The sequence below is a fragment of the Bos indicus genome, chromosome 20 (assembly GCF_029378745.1).
Source record: "Bos indicus isolate NIAB-ARS_2022 breed Sahiwal x Tharparkar chromosome 20, NIAB-ARS_B.indTharparkar_mat_pri_1.0, whole genome shotgun sequence".
Classification (NCBI taxonomy): Eukaryota; Metazoa; Chordata; class Mammalia; order Artiodactyla; family Bovidae; genus Bos; species Bos indicus.
The window spans coordinates 31,594,071-31,606,861 of record NC_091779.1 but is presented as its reverse complement, the minus strand read 5'-3'; the positions used below and the strand labels follow the sequence as shown (position 1 = coordinate 31,606,861).

The following is a 12,791-nucleotide window of genomic DNA, read 5'->3' as shown; positions in this document are numbered from 1 at the left end:
AAGGATATGATTGATACACAACTGTGAGAAAAGAGGACTTCAAGAAGAGACTCGGGCAAATTAGTTTCCAGTTGCTTCTGTGAAAAAAATACCACAAACTTCACGGCTTAAAACAACATGAATTTATCATCTTACAGTGCTAGAGGTCAGAAGTCTTAAGTCAAGGTGTCAACAGGGCTGCGTTTTTCCCGAAGGCTCCAGAGGAGATTCTGTTTTTTCTAGTTTCTGGAAGTCACCTGCACTCCTCAGTTCATGGCCAGCAGCAAGCATCAAATTGTGATTACATTGGGCCTACCGATATAACCCAGGGTGATCTTTCATCCTGAAGATCTTTAAGATAATCATATCTATAAAGTCCCTTTTTGCCATGTAAGGTAACATAGTCACAGGCTCTGCAGATCGGGACGTGGGCATCTTTCGAAGCCATTATTCTGTCTACCAAACGTGGCGTCACAGCTCATGACTCACTAATATGGATTAAGGCAGCTATACTAGTACTTGTGGAGAAAACAGTCCCTACCGCCCTCCTACCGAAAGATACTGCCTGAGTCAAGAATTCTAAATAAGGTTTTTTAATATGGTCTCTGAAACTTCATTTCTGTCAACAGAATTATATTTTAAACTATTGATATGGAAAGAGTTTTTAGACCAGTGAGTGTAACTTTTATGAAACTTTTTTTTTTTTGCTATTAATCACTCAGTATTATCTTTAATTACAAAGACTTTTTCAACCACATCACATAGAGATCATTTTATCCACTGCTCTGTTTGGCTGCCAATCTCTTATCTCTCTCCTCAGCAATGGTAAGGCAAATACCCTTTCCACAGGGAAGAGAGATCCATGGTTTGTTGCCTTTGCCAATAATGAAAATGTTTGAGAGCCGTGTGGCAAAGCTGTTGCCGTTCGCATCTTTCACATGAACTACATCAAAAGAACCTGGATGCCTCTCCCGGTTTGTAATCACACCAGGTTAGCACCTCCAGTCACCATGCACAGGTTACCAGTGTCAAATTTGATGAAATCAGTAATCTTGCTAGTCTCCAAGTCAATCTGAATGATATCATTCACCTTGATGAGGGGATCAGGGTAACGGATGATACGAGCATCATGGGTTACCAGATGAGGGATTCCTTTTGTCCCCACAAATATCTTTCTTACTTTGCACAATTTATACTTGGCCTCCTCAGGTGTAATACGATGAACAGCAAAGCGACCCTTGGTGTCATAGATCAAACGAAAATTCTCTCTAGTCTTATCAATGCTAATGACATCCATAAAACCAGCAGGGTAGGTTATATCTGTGCGGACTTTGCCATCGATCTTAATGAAACGCTGCATGCACATCTTCTTTACTTCATCTCCAGTTAGGGCATACTTAAGTCTATTCCTTAGGAAAATGATTAGGGGGAGACATTCCCTTAGCTTGTGGGGGCCGGTAGATGGACGAGGGGCAAACACACCAGTCAGTTTATCCAGCATCCAATGTTTTGGAGCTGCTACGGGTTTCAGGTGCTTCTTGGGACCCTGAGCCATGGCTGCGCTAGGCACGAAAAGAGCTATGAAACATTTAATTGAGGTATGATTGACATACAGGGCTTCCCTCAGGATTCCAAGGGTAAAGAATCTGTCTGCAATACAGGAGATGGGGGCTCCATCCCTGGGTCAGAAAGACTCCCTGGAGAAAAGAATGGCTACCCACTCCAGTATTCTTGCCTGGAGAATTTCATGGACAGAGAAGCCTGGGGGGACTACCGTCCATGGACTCGCACTGAGTCGGACCCGACTGAAGTGACTAAGCAGCAACAGCAGCATGCATTGGTAAAACCACAGTCTGTGCCACAAATACATCACCTCCAAAAGTTTCCCTTCACCCCCTTATTTTTTGGCACGAGACAAAGACACTTAAAGTAAGATCTCACTTAGCAAAATTTCCAGTGTGAACATATTATTGCTGTATGGCTGAGTCCTTTTGCTGTACACCTGAAACTATCACAACATTGTTAATAAGCTGTCAGTTCAGTTCAGTCGCTCAGTCGTGTCCGACTCTTTGCGACCCCATGAATCGCAGCACGCCAGGCCTCCCTGTCCATCACCAACTCCCGGAGTTCACCCAGACCCACGTCCATCGAGTCAGTGATGCCATCCAGCCATCTCATCCTCTGTCATCCCCTTCTCCTCCTGCCCGCAATCCTTCCCAGCATTAGAGTCTTTTCCAATGAGTCAACTCTTCACATGAGGTGGCCAAAGTACTGGAGTTTCAGCTTTAGCGTTATTCTTCCAAAGAAATCCCAGGGCTGATCTCCTTCAGAATGGACTGGTTGGATTCCTTGCAGTCCAAGGGACCCTCAAGAGTCTTCTCCAACACTACAGTTCAAAAGCATCAATACTTCAGCACTCAGCCTTCTTCACAGTCCAACTCTCACATCCATACATGACCACAGGAAAAACCATAGCCTTGACTAGACGGACCTCTGTTGGCAAAGTAATATCTCTGCTTTTTAATATGCTATCTAGGTTGGTCATAACTTTCCTTCCAAGGAGTAAGCATCTTTTAATTTCATGGCCACTGTCACCATCTGCAGTGATTTTGGAGCCCCCAAAAAATAAAGTCTGACACTGTTTCCACTGTTTCCCCATCTATTTCCCAGGAAGTGATGGCACCAGATGCCATGATCCTAGTTTTCTAAGATCATGAGCTTTAAGCCAACTTTTTCACTCTCCTCTTTCACTTTCATCAAGAGGCTTTTTAGTTCCTCTTCACTTTCTGCCATAAGGGTGGTGTCATTTGCGTATCTGAGGTTATTGATATTTCTCCTGGAAATCTTGATTCCAGCTTGTGCTTCTTCCAGTCCAGTGTTTCTCATGATGTACTCTGCATATAAGCTAAAAAAGCAGGGTGATAATATACAGCCTTGACGTACTCCTTTTCCTATTTGGAACCAGTCTGTTGTTCCATGTCCAGTTCTAACTGTTGCTTCCTGACCTGCATATAGGTTTCTCAAGAGGCAGATCAGGTGGTCTGGTATTCCCATCTCTTTCAGAATTTCCCACAGTTTATTGTGATCCACACAGTCAAAGGCTTTGGTATAGTCAATAAAGCAGGAATAGATGTTTTTCTGGAACTCTACTCCAATACAAAATAAAAAGTTAAAAAATTAAAAAAAAAACAATATTGTTAACTGCAAGCACGATAAAGGACCAGAAGCAGGGATGAGAAAGGAAAGCAGGCGACAAACGGGCTTCTCAACTTTGGGTTTTAGTCTAAAGCCACTCCCTTCCCCGTGAGGGGAAGTTCTAGTTCTCTCCCTCGCCCGTTCTCTAGTTCTCTCTCACTTCTGTTAACAGCCGCATCTTTTGAAATTCTCCTATACACTCTTACCTCTAGTGACTCCAGCCAAAGGTGCATCAAGGTTTTGTGGAATAGGAAGCTTATGCGGGGTGAGAGGCGTCTTTAAGAAAGACGGGGGTTGGGGGGAGGAATCTTAATTTTGCGAATTTTACTTGAAAGCTCAAGTCTCACTAGCTTAAAGGTGAACCTTCCCCAGACGCCAACTTATGAATGTTAAATTATCCAAATGTTCCTTTCCCGCGGCATCCTTTTCGACGGAGGATGGAAAACGCCAAGGAGGGCGATCCGAGAAAGGAATACGCTCATTGGAAGAGCATAAAGCAGACGGTGGACAAGGAAAAAGGTGACTATCCCAAGCTCATGCAGAGCTTACTTTCTACCGAAAACTGCCCCCACAAGGCGCTGCGCGTTTTTATGAAGCCTCTGCACTCCGGCTTCCCCCGGCCACCGGTGCTCCGACGCTCGCTGTCCACTAGGTGGCCCCTGGTGGCCGCAAATCCCCGGCGACTTTGGGAAATAGCTCGGAACCCCGCCGCCCCACAGCACCGTCCCCCCAGCACCCTGAGCCAGCGCAGCGCCCCCAGAGGCCCCAGGCGACAGAAACCCTCCCGCTATTCCTTCGGCGCTGCTGATGCTTCCGTGAGCCCCTAGACGAGAGATCAGCGGCTCCAGGCATCCGAGTGGGCCGTAAACGGAAACCGAGGGAATGGGGGCGGACGAAGAGCTTAAGAAACCAGCGGAAGACGCTGCGCCGGGCCGCTGAGTGCGCGGGAATCCGGGGGGCTAAGACCAAGACCGCTCCGCCGCCCGCGCGCCCCTAGTCCTGAGCGTGGCCCACCCCGCCGCACCCCGCCCCGCAGCCCCCGCCTCGAGACCCAGCTGCTCTTGGCTAGAGCCCTCTGAGAGGGCGAAATTTTCCTACCCTTATAGACCTCTTAGCGTCGCTCCCCCTCCCCCGCTCCCTCACCAACCACCCGGAGCTTTCTCCTCCGATTCCAGGCTGCCCACCCTGCGCCCCCAACCCCAGCCCTGCGAGCCCCAGCACCCGCGCGCCTTTCCCGCCACCCCGGGAAAGTGGAGGGTGCCATCCAGTTCTCAGTTACCAGCTGCGGATCCCGGCCTCCCCGCTGTACCCACCGAGAAGTTGTGGAGCCTGGGGGAGAGACTACAGGTCATCCTTCCGAGGCCGGCGGGGAAAGGCGTCACCCCAACAACCGAGATGCGGAGGCGAAACGAGGCAGAGGTTCAGTCCCGGCAGCTGCAGCCGCCACGAACCAGCCCGGACCCCAGGCTCGCCCTTCTGCAGCGCCCGCGGGAGGCGGGGATATAGCAACACAGCCTTAGATGAAGGGTTGGACTCAGAGCTCGGTTCGCTGACGAAAAAAACAATCCTTATTGAATGTGCCTGAGTTGCATGGAATTAAAAGACGCTTACTACTTGGAAGGAAAGTTATGACCAACATAGAGAGCGTATTAAAAAGCAGAGACATTACTTTGCCAACAAAGGTCCGTCTAGTCAAGGCTATGGTTTTTCCAGTAGTCGTGTATGGGTATGCGAGTTGGACTACAAAGAAAGCTGAGCGCCGAAGAATTGATGCTTTTGAACTGTGGTGTTGGAGAAGACTCTTGAGAGTCCCTTGGACTGCAAGGAGATCCAACCACTCCATCCTAAAGGAAATCAGTCCTGGGTGTTCATTGGAAGGACTGATGTTGAAGCTGAAACTCCAATACTTTGGCCACCAGATGCGAAGGGCTGACTCATATGAAAAGACCCTGATGCTAGGAAGGATTGAAGGTGGTAGGAGAAGGGAACAACAGAGGATGAGATGGTTGGATGGCATCACTGACTCAATGGACATGAGTTTGGGTGAACTCCAGGAGTTGGTGATGGACAGGGGGGTCTGGTGTGCTGCAGTCCATGGAGTCGCAAAGAGTCGGACACCACAGAGCGACTGACTGAACTGAACCAAACTGAGTTCCTACATGTGGCATCATTCAGTCCTCACAAAGAAGAAATTTACTGTCCACTTGTATGAAGTGAGAAAACCAGCTCGGTTGGAGAGGTTAGATCACTTTAATTTACCCAGTCCTACAGCTGGTGAGGGGCAGAGTTTAAACTTTCAGGTCTATTTCCAAAAGTTACTTGTTATGTTTAATACATATTAATTCCTGTGGTAACCCTTTTCAGTATTACAAAAAAAAAAATGCACTCACTTTGAAAAAAGTGGAAAATGAAAGTAAATGACCCATAATTTCAACAGGTACTAACACCACTATTCATTGACATTTTCATATATTTGGCTTATATGTATGCTTATTTGTGGAAATGCATGTAATACATACATACTTACAAAATTAAGCTCATTCTCTATATGTTGTATCATTAGCACTCAAAGGGTCAGTTTTGATATTTTTCTAAGAATTTTTTTTCAGATTTATAGGCAGCAGCAAAAAAGTTGAGACAGAGAAATCCAACATTCTTTAAAATCTTGACAAGAATAATCAGTGAAAACTGTTCAGTAAACTAGGATTAAAAGAAACATGTAAACATGGTAAATTGGCTTCCAGAAACCTATTTAAAAGATTTATTATCTAGGGATTTGTCTTTCATTAGGCAAATTGATCTAGAAGAAAATAATAACTAAAAGATTGATCATTTTTAAGTGAATATTATCCAGTTATGCACCCCACTCCAGTACTCTTGCATGGAAAATCTCATGGACGGAGGAGCCTGGTAGGCTGCAGTCCATGGGGTTGCTAAGAGTCAGACACGACTGAAGCGACTTAGCAGCAGCAGCAGCAGCATCCAGTTATATAAAGATATAATGGGGACAAGCCTTGAACTGTGTAACCAACATTTTGATTTTTAGTTTTCTACTTTTGATTTTTCCTATGAAAGCAACCCCAGGAATTGCAACTATTGATTGCAATATTAATAGTAAGAATGATTCCATGATGGAATGGCATAATTTCTCTCCTCAGTTCCATCAATTCTGGCATTTTTAAATCAATGTCACCTAAGATCAATGCCAACACACCACCAAGCTGCTGCTGCTAAGTCGCTTCAGTCATGTCAGACTCTGTGCAACCCCACGGACAACAGCCCACCAGGCTCCTCTGTCCACAGGATTCTCCAGGCAAGAATACTGAAGTTGCCATTTCCTTCTCCAACACCCCACCAAAACAGCCCACAAAAACAGTGGAGTAAGTTCAAGGTGAATTCAGGGCTCTGGCTAAAAGGGATCACCCAACTTGGGGTCCTAAGATAATGCCTACTGCCTAAAACATTCCTGGAAGAAGGCTGAGGATGCCTGAAGCTCTGCTTCCTCCACTGCAGAATTTCAAGCCTGCTTTCTGTAGGAAAAGTGTGGCTGTGACCTAGTTTCATCTCCAGGTCTAAAGAAGTGTGTCTGGGCTAAGAGATAAAATGAAGTTTGTTCCAGGCCTCTTAGGGTGTAAGAAATCCAAAAAGGACAGATAGGGGGAAATTGGGCCATCCTACGTGTATTTTTCAAAGTTGAGTAGACTGTAGTATGGATTGGAACAGAGTTGGGAAAACTTCAGTAGAGGGCCTGGTGAAGAAAGGGCATTTAGGGGCAGTTATTCACAACTTTTACCACCTTGGTAAGTCTGCTCTAGAATGTTTATGGTGTCTACTTCTTTTGGCATCTCTTCCAGGCAGAAATTGTCTGATTTTTTACAGAAAGTTCAGCTAACAGTCTTAGTTAGTTCTGGGGCAGGAATGGAATTCAGGTCTTCCAAGCAGCCTTATGCTGGGAAGAAGGAGCAACCTGGTATTTGGTTCAGGCAGTGAGGAGAGGTAAGACGGGCAGATGGAAAAACACTAATCCCTCTCTCTCTCTCTACTTATCTACCTATTTTAATTTTCTACTTTTGAACATCCCTTTATAAAAGGAAACAGATTTGTTTTAAGTGCAACTGAGCAAAATTACAAGATCCTGAGTTCTGGGATTCAAACTATCTGGGTACAAACATGAGTCCCAACACTTACTAAATTGTGTCAATATCATCTCTAAAACCTTAGAGTTTTTTACCTGTAAAGCAAGGGCAATAAGAACACAGATCTTCCTGGACTGACGATGGGGTCACATCCTGATAAACCCATGGTAAGTTGAAAATATTGTAAGTCAAAAATGCATTTAAGGGCCTCCCTGGTGGTCCAGTCGTTAAGAATCCACTTTGCGATGCAGGGGACATGGGTGTAATTCCTGGTCCAGGAAGATCCCACATGCCTCAGAGCAACTAAGCCTGTGTGCCACAATTACTGAAGACTGCATGCCTATAGCCCGTCCTCCTGCAACAAGAGAAAGCAGCACCACAAAAAGCCCTGGCACCGCAACTAGAGAGTAGCCCCTGCTCACCTTAAGTAGAGAAAAGTCCACACAGCGATGAAAACCCAGTGCTGGGGACCAGCCCCGGCTGATCCAGGGTATTTGAAGCGGGGACGGCGTCGGCGACCTATTTATTTAAATATTTTATCAAAGATATAAAGAGTAATAGGATGAGGATAGCTCAGTAGGAAAATTCAGTGAAGAAAAGAGGCTGAAATAAGGATAGCTCAGTGAGGAAATTTAGTGGAGAAAAGAGGCTGAATAATTCAGCCAGAAGGTGAGAGAAAGAACGACATGAGGAGACCAAATTTCGGTGAACAAGGCCCGCACTTTATTTTCCAAAGTAGTTTTTATACCTTAAGTTATGCATAGAGGATAATGGGGGAAGGGGTAGAGTCATGCAGCAAGCCAGGCTTTCTTCCTGCAAACTTATCATATGCAAAAGCTTAGGTGATTTGCATCATCTTCTGGCCCGGAGGCCTGTTAACATTTTAAGACCCTTTCTTCAGAAAACTTATTTTTCTCTAAAGGTGATTGGTCAGGAGCCACCCTCCAAAAGCATTAGATAAAGTTGCATTCCTACAGAGCAAAGGTGTGGTGGGCTACAACAAGAAAAAGAATTAACTCAAGGGTCCCAGGTTACAAACATTAAAGCTACTACTTACACCAATTATATTAATCAGTACACTGCCAGGGACACAGCAGGTAAGGGATATGGAAACTTAGCAGCAAACATTGGCCCAACAAGTGAAAATCCCTTCACCAATACAATTCCTAATCAATCTTTTAACTGCTCAAAGGAATCTGTATTTAGACAGTTTAGAACATCTCATGCCTCTCACAGTTGGGAGGCTCTGAGCAATCACATGTGGCCGGAAAAACCTATTCAGGCAGGCTAGAGGACTTCCAAAGGAGTTTGTAGGTTGAAACAGTCACACCCAGGAATTATTAACTGGAGCTGTAAGCTAACTCTTTTTTCAGAGAGAGGTAGTGGGGGACAGCCCCCCATAAAGTCAGAGGTGTAGGTGAAAGCACAAAGCAGAAAGTAGGCAGAGATGCTCGAGAATTTCCAGGGGGACTCCTGAGGCTCGATCCCGCCTTTGCGTATGCTGAGCCTCCTTCCTCATGACCTTTGTCATGGGTGGAGCTCCTCACGCTGGCTCCCGGCAGTGATAGAATTCCAGTTGAGCTATTCCAGATCCTGAAAGATGATGCTGTGGAAAGTGCTGCACTCAATATGCAATATGCACTCAGTATGCAATATGCCAGCTCCCAGCAACCCAGCACAGCTAACAAGAAATTTTTTTAATGCATTTAATATATCTCACCTACCAAATATCATAGCCTAGCCCAGCCTACCTTAAATGTGCTCAAGAACACTGTAGACTTAAAAAATAAATAAATAAATAAGCACAGTGTAAGAGTTGTAAGTGAAGTTTTACCTGGGGCAAAATGAGTACCATGACTCAGGAGATAGTATTTCAGATAGCTCAGAGAAACTGCTCCAAAGAAGTAGGGGGAAGGTCAGTGTATATGTAATTTTGGTGAAGGGGTAGTCCATTCAATCAAGCACATTTTTTTTTTTTTTTTTTTTTTTGCAGAAGCTTTCTGTTAGTCACGAGGAGAATTCCTCACCATGAAGAATGTTAGTGCTTTTCTAGATATGAGGAGATACAAGAATTGGGCTGATAAAATTGGCTCCAGAAAATATCCATCTGAAAACCTATTCTGCCAGTTCCCCACTACCTCGGTACGGAGTGCCTCGTTTCTGCTCTCCCCCAAGCTCCTTTCAGAGGGTGTTGACGGTCAGCAGCTGCAGCAGCTCATGATTTAATCCTTGTAGAGGTAGATGGCAAGTGATTTAATCCTTGTAGAGGTAGATGGCAAGTGATTTAATCCTTGTAGAGGTAGCTGGCAAGTGCTAATTTGTACTTGTCAACAGTTACATAGACCTACAGTTGAATAAAATCGCCTAACACAAAGCCCAGTTTATAATAATGTGTTGAACAACTGGTGCAGTTTAGTGAATGCTGTACTGAAAATGAAAACCAGAATGGTTGTGTGTGTACTGGATGCTTGTAAGAGTATCAGTTGTTCACCCTGGTGATTCCATGACTTGGAGCTGTGGCCGCCACTGCCCACCATCATGAGAGTGTCATACGGCATATCACTAGCCCAGGAAAAGATCAAAATACAAAGTGTGGTTTCTAACGGATGTGTGTCATTTTTGTACCATCATAAAGTCGAAAAATTGTGTTAGACCAGCGTAAGTCAGACTGTCTGTACCTACCTCAGAGAGTGACTAGGTAAAGTGCTTTCCGAAACGGTGACTACAAGGAAAGTGCTCAGTGAGTATCTATTGTTATTTCTTAAGATAGAAACTTACCATTAGTGAAGAATATTATTGTTTAGTGCTAAGTCGTGTCTGACTCTTTTGCAACCCCTTGGACTGTAGCCCGCCAGGCTCCCATATCCATGGAATTTTCCAGGCAAGAATACTGGAGTGGGTTGCCATTCCCTTCTCCAGGGGATCTTCCCAATCTAGGGATTGAGCCTGTGTCTCCTGTATTGCAGGCAGAGTCTTTACTGCTGAACCACCAGGGAAGCCCTTAGTGAAGAATGTATGCCCCTGCAAAAAAGAGTAGCTGAGTTTTAGTGTGCTCTTGCTGTGAAAGGATAATTTTGACTTTTGAAATCAAATATACTGTGAAATTATTTTATGATTCTTGTATGTGTGTATGTTAGTCACTCAGTTGTGTTTGACTTTGTGGCCACATGGACTGTAGTCCACCAGGTTCCTCTGTCTGTGGAACTCTCTAGACAAGAACACTGGATTAGGTGGCCATTCCCTTCTCCAAGGGATCTTCCCAACCCACGGATTGAACCTGGGTCTCCTGCATTGCAGGCAGATTCTTTACCATCTGAGCCATCAGGGAAGCCCATAATTCTTATATTCATAGTTAGTTTCTAATCCTCTTTTCAGAAACACTGATGGAAACAGATTACAGTTTTCCTCCACTGAGCATATAGATTGATCATGCCTTTTTTTCTAATGGACTAATTCTGTCCATTAAACATAGTAAAATTCAATTAACAGACATAAAGGTTAATGGACATACAGTGCCTGCTTTATCCTGGACACCCAAAAAGTGAGTGAGGCCTGGGTCCCATCCTCCTTACACAGTCAGTCTAATTGGGGAGCTAGACAATACCAGGACCCCATGAGATTGACTTAAAGACCAGAAAGACCAAGCTGAATGCTCAGGAAATCTATAGTGGCTCATATTTTATCATGATGTACTGAGGATTAAATAATCAAAGACATTTTTTAGACATTTAGAAAATAAAGGGAATCCAAGAAGACAGTTTAGACCCTACAGGGTGGCAGCAAATAGAAGCTTAGGGCATAGGAGGGGGAGGTAGCCAAGATGGAGTAGGAAGACCTGAACTCACCTCCTCCCATGGATGCACTAAAATTGTAACTACTCACAGAGCTACTATCTGTGAGCACAACCTGAAGGCTAATAGAAAAAAGTTTCCACAATGAAAGGCATTTAGAAGGAACCACAATAAGATGGATAGAAGGGGTGGAGACAAGGTATGTCAGGACCCACAAGCCGGGGCCAGCAACCCACAAGTGGGAGGATAATTACAATCATAGAGGTCCTCCCCAAGGAGTGAGGGGTCCAAGCTCCACACTGGGCTCCCCAGCCAGGGCTTCTGCACTAAGAAGTCCCCCAGCAGGAAAACTGGAGGGCTAAAGAAACAGATTCTGCTCTTAAAGGGCCCGCACAAAATCTCACATGCTCCAAGTCCTCGGGGAGAGGCGGTAATTTGCAAGATGCCTGGGTCAGACCCATTTGCTGATCCTGAAGTTGCCTCCTGCCTCTGGGACTTCCCTGGGGCTAGAGATGCTGGCCACAACCATTCTGGGGAGCTCCACCGGTGCTGGCAAGCACCATATGGAATCCTCCCTCCAGCCTATTAGCAATGTATTCTTTGACATCAGTCTTAGCAATGTGTTGTGGATCAGTCTCCTCTGTCAAGGGGAAAAAAAGCAAAATTAAACAAATGGAACTATATTAAACTAAAAAGCTTTTGCAAAGTAAGGGAAACTATCAACAAAATGAAAAAGCAGCCTAAGAATGAGAGGCCACAGGCCAGGCCCTGGGGCCTTGGCTCCCAGTCTGTCTCCAACCTTGATGGCATAAGAACAGAGTTATTAAGAGCTTAAGGACAACAGGAAGCCAGCCTCCCAGACGGACAGTTATACCACTTTGTCACTGCCCCAAGACTCAACTATGTATTTCTTCCTGACTCATGACATTAAAAATCTGTGCCCAAATGTAGTCCCTCCATTTACAGTCCCAAAGGAGAGGAAGCCAAGACCTCGAGATCCTTATCCTTGGAGTAGTGAGGTTCACTCAGATTTGCCTGATCCCATTCCCAGTGTCCTTCTAACCCCATGCCTGGTACTCTTCGCTATGAGGAAACAGCATCTATGCTGTGGTGGGAATTTCCTTTTGAAATTGAGCCTATCAAAATTTGCTTATGTTGTTGACCATTTTTCAGTGGTTAAGAAAATCTCACTGAGAAAAGGAGTCTCTTGGCAAAGGGTGGGTGGAAGATAGGCTGTGTTTGTGAGTGTGTGTGTGCTCAGTCATATCCGACTCTTTGCGACCCCATGGACTGTAGCCCACCACGCTCCTCTGTCCATTAGATTTTCGAGGCAAGAATATTGGAGTGGGTTGCTATTTCCTCCTCCAGGGAATCTTCCTGACCCAGGAATTGAACCCAGGTCTCCTGAATCAGCAGGCAAATTCTTTACCAGTGAGCCACCTGGAAAGCCCTGGAAGAAACACTAAAAGAGGGAAATATGAGAGGACAGAAGATGAGAAAGAGGAAGTGTTTTGATGAAACTGTGTCCCAATTAGGACTCTCATATACCTTCTGACTTTTTCTGAATTCAGGGGAAAATGTTTCAAAATTGTCGATAAAGAGGGAAGAAATGAGAGCCAGGACAAAAAGATGAGAAAGAGGAAGTGTTCTGATAAAACTGTGTCCCAATTAGGATTCTCATTTACCTTCT

General features: G+C 45.0%; 1 pseudogene; it reads right to left on the bottom strand.

Moving 5' to 3' along the window:
• Nucleotides 1-720: 720 nt before the first annotated feature.
• LOC109574698 (small ribosomal subunit protein eS4, X isoform-like) lies at nt 721-1,554 on the bottom strand (annotated as a pseudogene).
• Nucleotides 1,555-12,791: the final 11,237 nt, after the last annotated feature.